Source organism: Heterocephalus glaber, unplaced genomic scaffold, assembly GCF_053883595.1.
Source record: "Heterocephalus glaber isolate CG9 unplaced genomic scaffold, H.glaber_assembly_v1.0 deba00001447, whole genome shotgun sequence".
In the NCBI taxonomy this organism is placed as follows: Eukaryota; Metazoa; Chordata; class Mammalia; order Rodentia; family Bathyergidae; genus Heterocephalus; species Heterocephalus glaber.
In genome coordinates, this window is record NW_028258299.1 from 5,249,541 (window position 1) to 5,268,605 (window position 19,065).

The 19,065-nt window shown below is 42.0% G+C and overlaps 1 protein-coding gene across 9 annotated transcripts in view; it reads right to left on the reverse strand.

Annotated features, from left to right (window-relative positions):
• Rere (arginine-glutamic acid dipeptide repeats) overlaps positions 1-19,065 on the reverse strand; it is a 385,951-nt gene that overhangs the window by 243,887 nt on the left and 122,999 nt on the right. Inside the window, exon 2 of one of the 9 annotated variants that reach the window (XM_004863671.4) lies at positions 16,315-16,379. The exons of the other annotated variants lie outside the window; for them this stretch is intronic. The gene's annotated coding sequence lies outside the window, so the exon portion shown is untranslated. The remainder of the gene's footprint in view (positions 1-16,314; positions 16,380-19,065) is intronic. 9 annotated transcript variants of the gene reach the window in all.

The window sequence follows — 19,065 nt, forward strand, 5'->3', positions numbered from 1 at the left end:
GGTACTGTACTGAGAAACAGCTGTCACTTCAACTTCATAGAAATGATCTACAGAGTAGACAATACAACAACAACTGCTACAGCAACCTGAGGTTTCTGACAGTGACCAGGAAGGAGGCTATCACTCCCACTTTATAGATCACAAAACTGAGAAAGGGTCCTATGCACAAGGCCACACAACCGAGTAGAAAGGCAGCTCTTACAAAGCTCAATCCTTTGTGACCTGATTAGTACCTGCGGCTTCCTGTGGGCTGGGTCTCCAGCTCCTCAAAAGCACCAACATTTCCTACATTTATCCATGCTGGTAATTCACACATCAGGTTACCAAACACTCTGCCCTCTCACCACCTCTCAAAAAATTTTTTTCTTCAAGAAAGTCAAAATATTAAAAATGTATGTGTCGGGCTGGGGATTTGGCTCAGTGGTTCCACCCCCTGCCTTGAAAGCGCAAGGTCCCAAGTTCAATCCCCAGGACCAAAAAACCCAACAACAACAAAAATGTATGTGTCAATGGATATTGAAGCCAATGAAGCAGAGTTAACATACTTTAATAAATAATAAAAGAGAATCTAACCTAATCTAGAACACATCTCGGATTCAGAAGTGTCACCTATTCATTGAACAAATGTCCACTGAATGGTTGCTACAGCTCTAGGTGCTGGGAGCATCAGAGAAAGGCAAAACTTCCAGTCCTCGTGGAGCTTATGTTCCAGGGAGTGCAGAGACATCATAAACAAAAGGGGTGTGCACAGAACTGTCCACACATGCACTCACACACACACCTATGAGAAGATGGGGAGTTCAATGGAGATGGGATGGGGGGGCTGCAATTAAACCAGATGGTCAGGAAAGGCCTCTCTGAAGTGTTTTGACTCTGAAAAATACAGTTAGGGAGGAAGCTACAAGGACACATGGAGGGAGACTATGCTGCGAGAGACAAAATCAAGTGCACATATCCGAAGGTAGGAGAGCAAGGCACACTCAAGAGGCAAGAGGCCAAATGGGGGCAGGGGACTGGAGAAGAATTCCAAGTGGTGAAGGGGCAGGAGCAGGAGGGCCTGGATCCTGTCCCTCCTTGTAGGTAAGTGTAAGGACTCTGGCTTTCCCTGAAGTGAAATGAAGTGACTCAGACACTTCAGCGGGGATGCGAAGAGCAAAGACAAAGTCTGACTTGTTTACACAGGTCACTCTGGCCACTGAGAAAAACCCAGATGTGGGGACCTCACAAAGACCGGTGAGAGAGGGTACTTCCTGCAGTCATCCGGGAAGAGGTCAGGGTAGCTGATCCCTGGGAAGTGAGGCATGAGAGAAGAAAGTCCAGGGCAACTCCAGGAAGCTGGCCTGTGTGACTGATGGACGAAACTGCCATTCCCAGGCTCTGTGGGGGAAACCAGGAGCTTCGGTGTGAAGGACTGTGTTGTGGTGGAGAAGCCTGTGACAATCACCCAAAGGGGCCAGGGTGTGGCTGAGGGGTGCAGCATGTACTTCGCATGCGCCAGGCCCTGGGTTTACCCCAGAGCCCGCACACACACAGATTTAAGCAGGTAGCGGTCTCGGCTGGAGATAAAAATTCAGTTTTTAATTTGGTCTATAAAGCCTTGAGTTTAAGTAAAATCACCCAAAAAAGTGAGTGAAAAATAAATTTTTGATAAAGATTTTAGCACTCATAAAAATATTTATTAGTTATGCTTGAGTGGAGAGAATATACCAAACAGACTTATATATTCCCCATTTCCAAAAGCAGTACCTCAGGATTCATTAAAGTAAAGAAACCGTATTTCTCCTATAGTTTCCTGATTATCAAACAGTATATCATTTTATCTTAATTGACAAAAATTTAGACAATTGGCTTAATTTTGTTTTAATCCAATCAGGGTTGATGCCTCCAACAGCCAATGACACAGAAATATTCATTATTTCACATTACTTCAACTTCTGTAGACATCATTTTATCTCTTCAAAATAAAGCCCAAACTACCCACCCCCAACACCTCAGACTACTTCTCAGAAGCAATTCAGACAAAGTACCAAACTTTCAGTCATGCTCAAGGTTCAACCCTCGTTTAAGAAAACCACTTCCTGGGCCAGGGATGTAGCTCAGTGGTTCAGCTGCCTGCCTCGAAAGCGCAAGGTCCCAAGTTTGATCCCTGGTACCAAAAAAAAAGAAAGAAAGAAAGAAAGAAAACCACTTCCTCTCATTACTGTCCCAGGAGGTTTGGCCCCATGATGGAACTGGACATCAGACTAAGAAGCCAGATCCAACATCTTCACACCCTATCTACTGTATGTTGGATGCCTTGGGGATTACTCTACCTGTCTGAGTTACAGTTGCACTGCTGTAAAATGAGGACAACATCTATCTATCTATTCCACAGGGTTACTACTAAGAATTAAATATTTCTTATGGTTTTTATTTATACCAGAGATCAAACTCAGGACCTTGCACATGTGAGGCAGGCGGCAGCACCACTGAGCTAAATCCCCAGCCCTAAATATTTCTTATGTAAATGAAATCTGCAGAGTGTTTCACAAATGCTCACTCAGTAACACAATTTCCTTCGGTCATGACTTATTATCTGCTATATTAATAGATAATACCCAAGAGCATATACAAGGCAGAAAGGCAGCCAAAACATCACCTTGTCCTCGAGAAACTCCCCTGTCCTACTACATGATTAAGAACTGAATTGCACAGCACAATGTGCACTTTACAACAGGTGTGCCCACGCAACACACCCCTTCGGGAAGGTCTCTTTCCCTTTGGTTTTCAGTGTGTGGCCTTCTCCTGGGGCTATCTGCTGTTCTGCTTGCTACATAAGCCAACCAGTACAGCAGCTCTGTCAGGGTACACCCTAGAGCCCTCTCTTCTCATCCCCTACTTTCCTCCTGATCCACAAAATGTACCTGTCTACCAGATTTCTCCTTCCGCTCCAGATGCATGTCAAAACCACCTCCTGAGGTCCCCTGGTAATGTCTCGAAGGTGCTTCTCAGAGAACCCAAACCAGAGGCACGTGCTGGCTCCAGATCAGCACGGCTTGTAGATCATCTCTCATCCTATTTCTGAACTTCTCCAACACCAAACCCCTTGGTTTAAGCTACTAGTATGGCTTTCCTGGACCACTTCAATCGCCTTCCTGATTGGTCTCTTCAAATACAGTCCTTTCAAAAGCTAATACCATTATGTCGATCCCCACCTTCAACACTCTAGTAACTTCCTGTTAGATAAAAACTTAAATCCCTACCATGCACTGCAAGGTCTTTTCCCTGGCCTCATCTCACACCTCTGTCCTGCTTCCAGTATCCCCAGCCTCCTCCCAGCATGTTCCCCTCTGCCTGCCTCCTCTCCCAGCCTAGGGGTCTTCCACTCTTCTTTGGGTTACATCTCAACAGCAACTTCATCAAGTAGCCTTTCTTGCCCAAAATCTAGGTTAGACTCCCATCACAGCCCTTTCCCCATCTGTAATTTTACATTTATTTGTGTAATTTAACTTTATCTCCACCCTCAAACTCAAAGCCCCATGAGAAACTGCCCCTTGACTGCTTTTGTTCTCTCTTTATTCCAGTTCCTAATTCACTGTCTGGCACATAAAGATGAGAGATAAATTACTACTTCTTTCTGTCTCTCACACATAAGCTAGATCAATAAGGGGGGCATTAGGAGGAAGCTTATTTGGGAAAAATATTTCATGAATAACTGAAGTGGGAATTGAGCTGGCTCATAAGCCATGAATAGGATAAGGAAAACCAAAGAGAAGGAGAAAGACATTTCAGGTGGGAGGAACTAGACTTAGAAGTATCCATTAAACACCTGTCCTTGATGGCAGCCGCAGGGGTAAAAAACAGTAGGAAATAAGTTTAAGTAGAGGCAGCAGAACAGATAATGGACGCTCCTAAACTAATAAAGCAGCTAACATCCAGTGGACACTTAATATGCACTAAGCATTTTACACATTAACTTGCTTAATTTTCACTATAATGGTGACAGCATAATTTATCATTCAAGCTGGGACACATGTGAGAGTGAAGAGACACAATCAGTAATTACGCAGGAAAAACATATGCAAACCAAAAGAGAAAATACAATCACTCTAACTCTGACCCTGTTTAGTAGGAAATACTATGTACCTTTCACTAATGCCAAAGCAAGCACAGAGAAGCTGAGCAAGTTGACTGGAATCACAGTTAATGTGTTAGACCCAGATTATAAACCCAGGCCACTGACTCCAGAGTTCATCCTCCCTACCAGCCCCAAGCTGCAGAATGAAGCCAGGGCCGTACACACTAAAAGTGATCTACCGCTGAGCTACATTTCCAGCCCCAGATCCCAAAGGCTGATGAGCTTTAAATTACACATCCTTTAAAAGCCAGGCTGTCTAACATAGTAGGCTAAGCAAATGTGCTGCTGTTGCACGCTACTGAGATGAAAACAGCAACTGAGGAATATTCATTTTATTTGCCCTACGAGTTTTGTTTTTGTTTTTGTGAGACAAGGTCTCACTATATACTTCAGCCTGGCCTTGAACTCACTATGAAACCCAGGCTGGCCTTGAACTTACAGCAATCTTTCTGCCTCAGCCTCCCAAGTGCTGGGACACCACACCCAGTTCCTAGGAGTTATTTTCCATCAAAAGTGGGTAGTGTCATTCCAAACAAACCTGCTTTCAAGTCCATTATCTCAAAAAGTTTAAGTAAGGAACCAAAGCACCTCAAGTACCTCTGCCTTTGCCAGTTTTGCAATTATTGTGCCTCTTTTAAGAACAAAAGGTCTGGTCCAGGTGTGGGAGAACCTAAATGAGCAGCACACTCTGTGGCTGCCACCCAGAGAAGCAGCTGCAGCCAGCATGCGAAACCACAGTGGCAGGCTACAGCTGGGTGACTGCTTTTAAAGAGAAATCAATTTTCTTTCCTGTTCTCTTTCTTATCAACATGCGTGGGAAAGAAAATGTAATGGCTTTTGCTCTGGAAAAGGAAATGTTACTCTGACACTTGTTTTCACTGAATAAGAAACAAGGCATTTCTCATAAACAGCAACCTATGGTGGAGAATACCTCAAAATATGCCAGAGAACCACTGATGAAGCTACAAGGTGACACTGAAAGATGGAGTTAGCAGAACTGTAAATTCATGCAGAAATAAAACTGTTTTCCATTGAAACAGCTGTGGTACTGAAAGCAGTCAGTTTTCCAAGTTGTAAAGTTCTTCCACCTGACCCAAACCAAACATACGCCCAAACGGACAAACAGCTCCTAAGCGGTTCTCTACATGGTTAATATTTAAATGCAAGTGGTCCTGCTATGCATTTATTACCTGTTCTCAGAACAGGTCTCACTGAAGGAGCACGGGCCACAGCACAGCACAGCACAGCACAGCACAGCACAGCACAGCACAGGCCGAAGGAAGGCGCTCACCCCAGCAGGCCTGCTCTCCAGAGCGGCCCATCAGCTCCAAGAGACTGGGGGACACTGAGACCTGGACTGGGAGCTTCTGACAGATACAACAGCTTAGTTTCCTCCCCAAAGACATGGAATAACAGAACGCGGGACCTCTGCAAAAGGTGAAAAAGTGTCCAAAACAGTACAATTCTACGTTTCAAGTAACAACCTAATTAAAATAAAGTAAGAAGCAATATGTTGTCTTTATTATTTGAAAAAGAAATTCTCAAAGATGAGGTACCCTAGGTTCCCAGAAAAATTTAAACTCCAGGGCTTAGGTATTTAGCTCAGTGGTTCCACCCCCTGGCTTTGCAAGCGCAAGGTCCTGAGTTCAATGCCCGGTACCAAAAAAAACCCCCTAACTGTTCAAGAATACATACTCATTCACATAGCCAATTGCTTTCTTATGCATTTAATTAAATGTGAAGTTTCTGGCGAGCATGGTGGCGCACACACACACCTGTAATCCCAGCACTGGGAGGCTGAGGCAGGAGGATGACAAGTTCCAGGCCAGTGTGGGTGACTCAATGAGAACATGTCTCAAAAAGGACTGGGGTGGAGGGGGGCTTAAATAAAAATGTTTTAAAGTTCAGTTTTTGAGGGCCAGGGATTTAGCTCAGTGGTTCTGCCGCCTGCCTTGAAAGTGCAAGGCCCCAAGTTCGATCACTGGTACCAAAAAAAAAGTTCAGTTTTTGACTATTACTGAATTTTGCCACCGTGTAACCGGGCTACTCTTACATCTCTTCTACTTAGTGGGTTAAAGAAGACACACTGCTAACCCTAAGCACAGGCTTCTCAATTCAAGTACACTGAACTGGGGCCAGACAGTTCTCTGTGTGAAGACTGCAGATGCTCAGCAGCATTCCTGGCCTCTTCCCGTGTAGATCCTAGAGCACGGCCCATTCTGCTCATCAAAACCAGAAGAAAATGTCTCAGCTAATGCCTGCTGTCCTCTGGGGAGCAAATATGCTGCAGCTGAGAATCACTGCTTCAAACAAGTTTCTGTCTACTACAGATGTTTCAAAGGGTTAGCACCTATGTTCTTTACTCAAAATTATGCTGGACTAATATGGAGTCCCTCAAACTAACACCCTTACAAAAACTACAATATGCCATGCTCTTTGTTCTCCAAAATAAACTGGACTAACTCAAAGCACTGCCTGAAACAGTGGTTACACAGATGTCTGAAGTTGAATTGGGAAAACAGAAGCAAATGCTCCAAGAATCTTGGGGTTTGCTGGCAAGCCCTGAAGACTGTTAGGAACAGTATTACTCTTTGGTGATCTGTTCATGGGGCCAAGAGTAGGCTCCTGCTGTCAGACAACTAAAGAGAAAACCCGGTGTCCACAATGCCAAGAGCAAAGAAACCAAATACCAAAGGACCCAAGTCCCTGATGCAAAAGGGGAAAGAATTCCAAAGCCCACTTTCCCAAGTATGGCTGTAAACAGAAAACCAAGAGTGGAAAAGATAAATACATTCAAAACCAAGTAGCTGCATAAATAAAATGTGGCACATCCATATGATGAAGGATTAGCAAAACAAAACAAAACAAACTGATTCCTATTACAATATGATGAACCTTGAAAACATTATGCTCTTCCCAAAAGACTACATATGGTCCCAGTTATGGTGGCATATGCTTGTAATCTCAGCACTCAGGAGGCTGAGGCAGGAAGATAACAGAAAGTTCGAGGCCAGCCTGAGCTACACAGTGAGACCTTATCTCCAAAAACAAACTACGACAGACAGTACATATGCTATGACTCCATTTATATTAAATATCCAAAGAAGGCAAATTCTTAGGGGTGGAAGGCAAATTAGTGGTGCCTAGAGCTTAGAGGAAGGAATAAATGGGATTTTCTGGTATGATTACAGGATTTCCTTCAGGGTGATGAAAATATTCTACAATAAATTATTGTGATGGTTGCCAATATGTTAATATAGTAAAAGCCATTATATAGTTTAAATATGTAAATTATGATATGTGAATTATGTATCAATTGTTATACACACACAAGCAGCTACCTTACAAAAAATAAGAAAAGGCTCAGTTTATACACTCATCTGACTATATAAAATTGACAAGGACAAACTCTACCACTTCAGTTGAGAAAGACCACCCTTATTTAAAAAACAGGTTAAACAAAGAGTTTATTTCATGTAATAATGAGAATGAGAGAAAACCACTTTTGGACTAATCTTTAACACACAGGAATTCTTGGGCAGGCTTACTACCTCTGTAAAGCATGTTTCCTCCTTTAAAAGTAGATAAGGTGGACAGGGTTTCTTTCAGTTTCCAGAGCTCACGATTCAAAGCAATTTGCAACCATGGCACATAAGCTCTCAGCAACTGATGAAAGGAAATGACAGGGTGAATTTTAACTTAATAAAATTACACTTCACACATACATGAAAAATCAAAAGTATTCAAAATGTACTTCTAATCCATGGGTACAAACCTGATCAAGGAGAAAATGGAATCATAAAACTCACCAGAGCAGTCCCTCTAAACACAAAGAATCTGTAAGTCTTAGATGAAAGGGAAAAGAAGGTCTTACTAAAAGCAGAAGCCTTAGCCAAAACTCAATTTGCTATTTTCTATGTCTGAATCATTCTAACTGGGTGTGATTCTCTGTAGGTTGACCAAACGTATTAACCCTGCTATCTTTGTTAACCTGGTATCATTCAAAAAGATAAACAGAAAAGCCACTAGAATTATTCAATCCCAGTTGCTAGCAACTAGTCAATGACCAGGGAATAGAGGTCAAGTCCAAGGACCTTGACCACAACACTTAAATGAAGCTGTAACATTTATCATCAAATAAATATCCAGGGCAGGTTTTCTATCAATTCCTCCATTATTTCTGGAGACGTTATTGAACACATACTAGGTGCCAAGCACTGCACTACCCTAGAAGCTCTAGATACATGCACAACCAGAACACACACCGTCTCTAACCTCAGATAGCATACACTCCACTGAGGGTGGAAACAGATAATAAACAAGTAAATGCATAAATAGTGTAATAGTTGCCAATAAATGCTATGGAGAAAAATAACAGTGGCAATGGTGCATGGAGGGTCATTAATTTATTTAAGGTACTTACTGACAAGAGGTTATTTGACCTAAAGGGAAGTAGTGATTAAATGATGGGAAGGAGGCATTCTGGGCAGAAAGAAAAGCAAGTGCAAAGGTCTGAGGCAAAAGCATGCCTGGCAAGATGCCATGGTGGCTGCAGCAGTGAAGGCAAAGAAGAAAGTTGGAGGAGTACCTGGACAGCATCTATGCAAATGTTGTGGCATGTAACTAGATGTCCCCCCAAAGCCTCATTCACTCATAGGTGTGGTTTTTCAGAGGCGGCTGGATCTAGGTTGCATGAATATGGATTAAGCATGTGTGGCAACTGGATTAATCCACTAACTGGTTTACCACAGTTCTGGATGTGGATGATGGAAAGGCTCACCAATGGGTGAGGGTGGCACCAACCAATAGGCTTGTAGCCTGAATGGAATGAAAGGGAAAGGGAGGCTAGATGCTGCTCCTCACTGCCTCCTGCCTACCCCGCCACAGACTGTTTCTCCTCTGCCATGTCTCACCGCCATACCGCCGTGCTATGGAGCCAGCCATCTATGTACTGAAACGTCTGCAAACTGTGAACTAAAATAAACCTTTCCTCCTTTAACTTGTGGATATTGGGTATTGTGTCTCAGTGAGAAGAAAAGTAATTAAGACAGCAAGTAAAAGAAAAGCTCTGGCAGGGTTCTCCCTAGAGGAGTAACAATATGAATTAATTTTAATATACACCTTCTGGCTCCTGCAGGATTAGGAGACTATTACCTCAGGGATGGGAGTTCTGGTGAAAATGCTAAGCAGTGGTCAGAGTTTAGATATATTCTCTAATTATGCCATAATAATCCATCAGCAGATTGGATGTAGTCAGAGACAAAAAGGAGAGTCAGCTGAAACACTTAAGGTTTGGGTCTGAGCCACTGGAAGAATTGCCACTGACTCAAACAGGGAAGAGAAGGAAAACTAAGAATTCCATTTAGAATGTATTCAGTTTGAGATGCCTAGTGGACCCATACACATGTATCATAAAGATCATAAAGTTCTGGGCTAAAGAAATCTGTAAGTCTTGCGTATAAGCAGTGTCCATAACCATAAGGTTAGATGGTATCAAAACGAATGACCTTGGGCCAGGGATTTAGCTTAGTGGTTCCAAGGCCTGCCTCAAAAGCCCAAGGTCCCAAGTTCAATCCCTGGTACCAAAAAAACAAAAAAGACATAGAGTTTTGGGCCAGGGATTTAGCCCAGGGGTTTTGGCGCCTGCTGCGCAAGTGCAAGGAACTGAGTTTGATCCCCGGTACCAAAAAAAAAAAAAAAAAGAATGACCAGATGCCTATAATCCCAGCACTCTGGGAGGCTGAGGCAGGAGGACTGTAAATTCAAACCTAGCCTGGGCAGTTTAGCAATTTAGAGAGACCTTGTCTCAAAAATAAAAAGGGCTGGGGCTGTGCTCGGCAAAAGGCCCTGGGTTCAATCCCAAATGCTCCCAAAAGGGAAGGGGAGGTGTTGAACTAGTCAAGGCAGAAAAAAATTTTTCAAACAATGCATTATAGATTATAGTCAGGCCAGATGAATTTGTGAACTGACAGTGAAGTTGTGATGATGGAAAGACAGTATCAGAACCCTGTTCAGAAATCCTGAGATGGAAACAATACACCATCTTATTCACAGAGAAGCCCTCTACATATTTAACAACTGCCTATGGACAAATTCCTTATTAATGATGTTACCAAATTTAATAAAATCCAGGCAGCACTAGTCCTAGCAGGTTTCCACAGGAGGAAGGCAGAGGATGGAACACCTCCCCCTGCTGCTTCTCAAGGAAACACACCAGCTGTCCAAATGAAAATATTTGCCAAGCTAAAAGAACCAAGGAGGAAAAAAACTGATTCTCGTCTTGTAAATTCATGAAGCAGCATTATTAGATTTAAAAATCAGTTTTCTGAACAATTTTGGAAGACCTGACCTGAAATTTTTTTAAGATTCACAGGAGAAAGGAAAAAAAGGCAGTAAGTAAAAACATGAATTCAAACAGAATTTCAATTTCAGGAAAAAATGAGGTTAATCAGATTCACTAATGATGTCTAACTGATAATACAAGTCAAATCTGAAAGAATTTAAGTCAAACAGAGCAACATTTATATATACTCTGAAAAGGTTTATTGTTTTTAAATACTTGCTGTGAAAAGGCTTAACTGGATTTCAGATATATGTACATTAGCCCAAGAAATTTAGTTACTTTTATTGGGGTAAGTACTAGGGAAATGAATCCAGGAGTACTCTCTCACTGAGCTATATCCCTTTCTTTCATTACAAAACAGGGTCTCAATAAGTTACCCAAGTGAGACTCAAAACTTTCAATTATCCTGCCTCAGGCTCTGGGATTACCCTAGAGGCATGTGCCACCAAGCCCAGCTAACAATTACATTTACCTGGGCCGGGGATTTAGCTCAGTGGTTTCACCACCTGCTGCACAAGTGCAAGGACCCGAGTTCAATCCCCGGTACCAAAAAAAAAAAAAAAAAAAAAAATTACATTTACTGGTAAAAGGAAAAAAGAGTACTTAACGCCAGGTATGGTGGCACATGCCTATAATCCCAGCACTTGGGACGCTGAAGCAAGAAGATCACTGTGAGTACAAGGCCAGCCTGAGCTACACAGTGAGACCTTGTCTCAAAAAACCAAAAAGTCTTTAATAATAAAAGAAATCAAACCAGATATGGTGGCACATGCCTGTAATCCCAGCACTTGGGAGGCTAAAACAAGAGAACTGCTGTGAGCTTGAGGCCAGCCTGGGATACACAGTGAGTTCAAGGCCAGCCTGAATTATATAGCAAGACCTTGTCTCAATCAATCAATCAATCAACCAACCAAAAAATATATATAAGAAATTAAATAGAAAGGAGTAAGCTGCTTAATGACAAAAATGATGTTTCCAGCAACTACAGAAAATGCACCTCCTCGCAAGGGAACAGATGTTTCCACTACGATGCCAAGAAGGGAACTATGAAAGGGAGCCAAGCAGAGACCTGTAGGATGGCAACTGTAGTCTCCTCTGCGGTGTTCACAAGAGCCTTTCTGCTTTTCAGCCTCAGCTGTGCCTGGCTTCTGATGCCAGTATGTTAACCTCACTGTAACTTCAGTATTCAGTTTTCTCTGAAAACAATTCATAACTGAAAATAAGTATCAATAAATGACTCAAAAGAAAAATACCAGCACTCTTGTCTCAAGTGTTACCAAAAAAAAAAAATCTTCAATACTGCTTCTCAGGATAAAATACCAATTCTATCTGCCCCCAAAAACACACTTGCAATATGTAATCACTAATAATTGTACTTGGAAAGCAGAGTTCTAGAATCAGATAAGAAATTTTTCATTTCCACATTCTTGATAAAGGAATAGCTATAATTCAAGAATAAAATCATCCTTATCATTACAGAGGTACCTAAATTGATCATTACATTGACCTAAGAGGAGGCTAAAATAACCTCATGTTCAGAATGTAACATTCTCTAATAAAAACCTCCTCTAACGCTGGACCAGGCCCACCTAGGATTAAAAACAAGTCTGCATGATGAGTTTCCAACATCAATAAATACATCCCTTCTCTAAAGCAAGGTCTCAGAAAGATCTTACTGAGGAAATCACTAATTTTTTGAAACAAAGGACTCCAAAAGATAAGTGCCAAAAATTTTTTAAACCACTGTTTCTCTAAAGAATGGCATGAAAAAGCTTAATGCTATACTTTTATATAAAAACATACCCAGATTAAATCTACAGCACTACAATTTAAAATGCAAATTTCTGTTAACAGTACAAAGGTACAGCGTTTTCTACAGACTAGCAGCCTACAAAAGGATTCACCCGGATGCTTGTAAGTGATTAACACTGGCCTGTAAGTAACACCAGTTAAAAGAGAACATTTTGATTTATGGACCTAGCAGAATCTTGAGAAGGAAAGTAATACAGGGTTTAAGAAAAAAGACAGAGTTATGTCTTTGGAGCTTTAAACCAACCAAACTTTAGTTTTTTTAAATTATGCAAGTAGGGGCCGGGGATTTAGCTCAGCAGTTTCGCTGCCTGCTGCACAAGGACCCAAGTTCGATCCCTGGTACCAAAAAATAAATAAATACATAAATTAAATTAAATTAAATTAAATTAAATTAAATTAAATTATGCAAATAATTAAAGAAGATCACAGCTATTAACAATACCTGCAAAACACTGAGCAGGACACTACAGCAAGCAGATCTTCTAACCAGACTGGCATTGGCAATGTGCTGGCAGGTTCACTCAATCACTTGGCTGCTGTTCTCTCAGCTTTCCTCTCAAACACAGCATGGGAATTTGCAGGTAAGATAATTAAATAGAGTCTGGGTCCCAATGGACAAGCTTCCTCAACTTCATGATCAAGAAAAAATTAAACCTACAAGTAAAACAGTCATTCCATTCTTGACAACCACAAAAATACCAGGAGCTTTGTATCTGGTCTAATGTAAATGTATACTAGAGAACTCTAGTCTCCAGGAACCTTCACAGTCACCTGGAAAACACGAGCGATGCAGTAGGTCAACACTGCAGAATATGAATCCCACCACAACTCACAAACGCCACACAGAGGCTGAAAGTTAAGTGGAGCCCAGGGTTACAGCAGCACTCTCCAAAACCAAAACGGGGTTGGGGGGGTTCCTTCTCTCTTCATCAGCAAACACAGAAATTGCCTCGCAAAAGCTTTCAATGGAAACACTGCCCTTCTGATGAGTTGCTTTACCAGCTCCAAGGGACCTGGGAGAATACCAACACAGACCCCACAGATCCCTCTTAAGTCTGCTTCTTATTTTACCCTGCCAATTGCAAACTGACTCACAATACGACTGACTAGAGGCACATATGCCATCTTCAGCAACTGATAATTCGCAGTAGTTTTTTAACCGGATGGATACGTGTGCTGTTTCTTCCCCTATTCCTTTGGTATCTTTTAAACAAATGGCATGATACAGAATACAGAGGGGAGGGGCTGGGGATTTAGCTCAGTGGCACTGCACCTGCCTCACAAGCGCAAGGTCCTGAGTTTCATCCCTGGTACCAGAAAAAGAAGAACCAAAACAGAATACATAGGGGAGTATTTTCAGAACTGTAGAATTGTGCAGAAAAGGTAGTAATAGTAAAAGGCAGCTTTTCTCACCTATGAAAGACCCATAGAAATTCCTAAGATTTTTTTAAGCATCTCTAGAGCACCCATTACTATATCCATACTTAAGCCAATCCTACATTTCACTAGGATTAAAAACAACATATCACAGGTTAGTTGGAGACATTACTAACATTTCCTGTAAGTTTTCGGCTTAGTAATCAAAGAGAGGGGACCCAAAGACAGAACAACCTCTAATTTCAACAACCAGATGTAGGCAAGGTAAAAACTCCAAGTTACCTAAGTGAGAAGAAAAATAAAGGAGGGAAAAAAAAAGAAAGCAGGGAATTTGATAAGAGAATGATTAAAGGTGAAGAGATTTTAATTTTGAAAAGTGTTGGTTGGATCAGAGCTGCCTGTTACAGGGCCAAGTAGACCCAAGTACCAACTGTGCAGCCGGAAATACAATCTGACACTCTGGGGAAAGGCCAGGATACACTGAGAGGCTGGGGCAGGAGGACAGCATGCTGGAGCCCCAGCCTGAGTAACTTAGCAACTCTGTAAAAACCTCTTTCAAAATAAAAGATAAAGTACAGATCAGTGGGAAGGCCCTGTGTTCAGTCTCCTCTACTGCCCCCTAAAAAACCAAATGGCCAGGATATAGACTGGTGTCACCAGCATAGAGGAGATACTGAAGTCCAAAATAATGAATGAGATGCTCCAGGAGGAGCATGAGATGAACAGTATAGAGCTAAGCAAAGAAACCTCCAGCATTTTCCAAACCAATTTCTCCCAAAAAACCAAAAAATCCAAAAAAACCACCCTGGAAACCCAATGACAGGCAATTCCAAATCAACACCAACAACAGTAAAATCTATGTAAGGTAAGTGTGGGACACAATGCTTATAAATACTCTCAAAGTTTATACTCTATATTTTCATGTAAGGGTCTCAAATCCATAGATGAGAAAATTGTTCAAGTTCATTATCAACAGTCAGAATCCACAGGAAACTCCCCAGTGAAATTTCATCCTCACATTAATAAACTTAGGAATGAGCAGTGTCAACCCTCTTTCTTCCTCAGAGGCCATGCATGAGTCATGGCCAAGAATAACAGAAACCTTAACTGTACCTAACTAATCTCAGGCATTCTTGAGGGGTTATCTGACTTCCAGAATCCCTGCCGCATCAACATTAACCATGGATCAGGTTTGAGGAAATCAATACAGAATAGTCATCTGGGCTTTTTTGGGCTACAGACGGACTCAACTCAAAGAACCATACAAGCATGATTCTATCACAAAACAGTCCTAAATGGCAAGCTAAAGACTGAACAATACAAGCCAGATATTTACTACTGAAAAAGAGAAAAAAGAACCTGCTAGTCGGTAATGAGAAAGAGTCAACTCCCTCAAGAGGGGTATTAAATTCAACTGAGAGCCAGGGGCAGAGGCGCACACCTGTAGTCCAAGCTAAGCTACCTCAGGGTGGCCGCGACAGCAGATCACTTGAGCCCAGGCGCTGTGTGGCAACATAGCCAGGCCTCATCTTAAATAAACACAAACAAGCAAACTCCACAGGGAGGGGAGCCCTGGGACTCAAGAGGAGACTCTCCCCACCTAAAACCACCTGAGGGTGCCAAAGCAGTGAGAGCAGAGGCATCTTGCTAAATTTGTCCCTCTACAACTTTCCAACACAAGCCTTCTCCATGTACCCTCTTCCCTAGGGCTTATTTCCTACTACCTTTGATTCTCACTGTCTCCACTGTTAGCTCGGCAAATGTTTGTTGAATAACTGGGCATCATTCACATCCACATCCTAGCTAACAGTATAACCCAGGGCAAGTCGGTTTCTGTCTAGATTTGTTTCTTCACTGACAAAAATGAAGGTGATAGTAATACAACGTATCCCAGGAGCTGCTGTGAGGAATGAGTAAAATAATCCACATAGGACACTAATCCACACTGTCTACCAGATACAAGATGCTTAGTAAACATCAGTTAACCCTGCTAACAACCCCACTGTTCCCATCTTTAGTTTCCCACAGCACAGAGGGATTCAACAGGCATTCTGCAGAAAACAGGACCTAAAAATACATCAAGCTGATCTACGAAAGCTCTTTGAGTCTGTATTGGCAAACAGGTAGAGCTGTCAATTCTCAAGAAGAAATTCCCCGAGGCTCAGTTTGGGGGTGTGAGTCTTACAGATCGGTGCTGTGGACAGAGCCACTTCTTCCTGAGGTTTAGGTTAGGATGTTGGCCACACAGACAGGTTCTGTGACCAGAGCCTGCCTCCTGCCTGAGGGGGTGCAGGGCTGGAAAGATGGAGATAAGGGCTTCCCACAAATACGTGAGAGTGTTATGAATGTGAAATGTCTGAAACTAGTTTTTCTAAAAATGTGTACGTTAAATGTGCTATTTCTCTCTCCAAAGTTTTACTGGCAAGGTTAAGTTAAATTAGAATTGGACTGAGGATCCCTCCACACTTCAGTCCTTTGGAAGGAAACTACCAACTCATTTACTATTTGGAGTGACTGAGGATCTACTCTGGGATGTTGGGACAAAGAACTGACTCCCAGCTGACTGTCGCAGCAGAGCTGGTCAGGTGCAGGTGATGAAGGCAGTCGCTCTGCGCCCTGTGGGGCCGTGCTGGTGCCTCTGTGCTGGTGCCTCTGTTCCACTCACCTTCTTGAGCCTCCACACCTGGGGGCAGAACCCTCAATTGTCCTGCTCAAGTAAACTCTGGTACCCTAAAAATATAAATTAAATAAATAAATAAATAAGAAGCACAGATTCTTAGGCAGAATGATATGATTCTTTATTTTTTTTCTTTAAATGTATTTTAAAAACAGCCTACTATTTTTTTGGTACCAGGGATCAAACTCAGGACCTTAGGCTTGCGAGGCAGGCAATGGCACCACTGAGCTAAATCCCCAGCTTTAAACAGGCTACTTTTAATTTTTTTAATTAAACTATAACTCCTTAGGCACTAACTCTCTTTATACTCTCCTTTTCATTCCAACTTTCTCTAAAAGAAAATATAGAGATTAAAAAATGCGTCTCCAAAACTACAAAATACTTCTGTATTAAACAGCATCCTCAGAAGTTATTCATCACAGTCATGTGAGTCATTTACAAGATTTAATCCAAAGCTGTGCTGTCCAATATGGTAGTCACTATCCACATGGCTGTTCAAATTTAATTAAAATTACATAAAATTTTAAAATTCGGTTCCTGGGCAGGGGATTTACCTCAGTGGAACCGTGCCTGCCTCAAAAGTGCAAGGCCCTGAGTTCAATTCCCAGTACCAAAAAGAAAAAAAGTAAAATTCAGTTCCTTGATCACACTGACCACATCTCAAGTGCTTTACCAGCTATAGGTGGCCAGTAGCTACCATGTTAGACAGAGCAAGTACAGAACATTTCCATCATCACAAAAACCCTTATCACCACTAATGTAGAGCTAAATGTACAGAAGGAAAAACACAAGGCTGGGGATGCCACACAGTGGTAGACTGGTTACCTGGCGGGCACGAGACCCTGGTTTTGATCCCTAGCACCTCAAAAAATAAAGAAAAGCCCATTTCATCAATAAGCCACCCTCTTTAAATCTACTGTAATGGCTTCAAGTACAAGAATATGCATAAATGTGAACCCAGGGGCTTTACTCTTGACTCACAAAAGTAACAGATTACAATTCTTAGAAAAGGTAGCGGGAGAGTCCCTCAGCAATCCAAGGCTTTATTCTCCCATTCTTTCAGCAATTTACACAACCTGACTGAAGTAAAAAAGAGCAAGAAGGCATTTTTCTCCACTATACCTTTATCCAACACAGCTGCATCTGCCAAGCCTTAGAATCATGGGTTCCATTATCTTACTCAGCCAGCGCTTTCTTTCTGCATTCCCCGTCCCACACCAATCTCCTCTGACTCACTGACATATTATACCATCACTCTAAAATCAGGGCTAGAGTCTATGGCAGATCAACTAATGCAGTCACAGTCGGGGGAAACTATACGTCTATTTACTCTCAGAGGACTTTTCCAGTCCCATGCAACTGCTGTGTGGGTGTGCATTTTTCTCCACAATAAAAACAAAGCCTCAATTTCTGCAAAGCTGCTAAGTCACCTCTGTGTTTATAACACACGATGACTGGCAGAGCGCTGAATTTTTTTTTTTAAATAAAACTATACCTTTTAGAAGCACATGGCTCCAGTGTCTTCCTTCTCAAGAATGACTGAAATGTCTCAAAGCACTCCCAGGGCATTTCACTCGTTTGATCTGCGGCTCAATCCTTTACTGCAGGCTGCATACACTTAGAGAGGTAAAGGGAAGAACTCACAGCTCTGGGCAGGGAGGCTTTATAAAATTCCTCTCTAAAATTTGAGCCATAAACGTGTTTTCTGTAATGTAATACTGTGGTACTGGCTTTAAGACAATGATGGGGAGACCTGTACTGGGTGATGCCTAGGGAAGGACCTACAATCACAAGGCCTCCCCAAGAATCCCAACCAAGTGGCGCCAAAGCTCTCTTCAGATAAGACCTGGTGGAAAATGGACAGAGACAGATAAACTTGCCCAGTGATGCTTAGCCTGACTTTGTGGTTATTATTTCATTACAAGAAGAAATCAAAACAAAACTAGCTTCAGTGTATGCATAAGTTGTATTTCCTTGGAGCATTTGCTTCCTTTTACCCTGGAAATTCTAGGTACCAATGACCTCTGAGAGGAAAGGTCAGCCATCTACCACAATGAGCCGAGATGTGAGAAACTCTTTCTTCCCAAAGAATGGCTGAATCTGAGAAAACAAGCAAAAGATGGTCTAGGACACAAATTCTCCCCAGGGAATTCTAGTTTGGATACAAAACATTCCGTGCAATTTTCTCAGAAAGACTCTGATGGCAGGAAGGAGGAATTCAAGAACAAGTATATAAAGCCATACCGATGCAGAAAGGAAAACAGAGGAGTCTTGAGGGGAAAAAGCTTCTCAAGCTTAAGAATCAGAACTGTGGTCTGCAAAGCAAAAAGGAGAGTCTATGAAATGTAACAGCTGTGTTTAAATGGGTCCTCGGGAGAAGAGCAAGCACTCAGCCAAGATGAAAGGAAAAGAAGAATTATACCACCTCAGCACCTGGTTGGAGTGTGAAAAACCTTACCAATTTAGAAGTCAGAGAATCCTTTTATTGTTCACATCCAGCTCAGATTAGGAACTACAAATTGAGAACACTATAACTCAAGAAAAAGAGGCAAATACAGGAAAGAATGAGAGAAGTGCTTCCCACTAAGGTGGGTCAGAATGCACAACCCTCTCCCCCAAATCATCAGGTGTCCTATACAAACGCTAAATACAGGTCAAAATTTCCAAAGGTTCAGCCACAAGGGTGAAAGGCGCAGAGAAGCAGAGAAGCAACCATGTAAAACAAAGGAGAAAATAAAC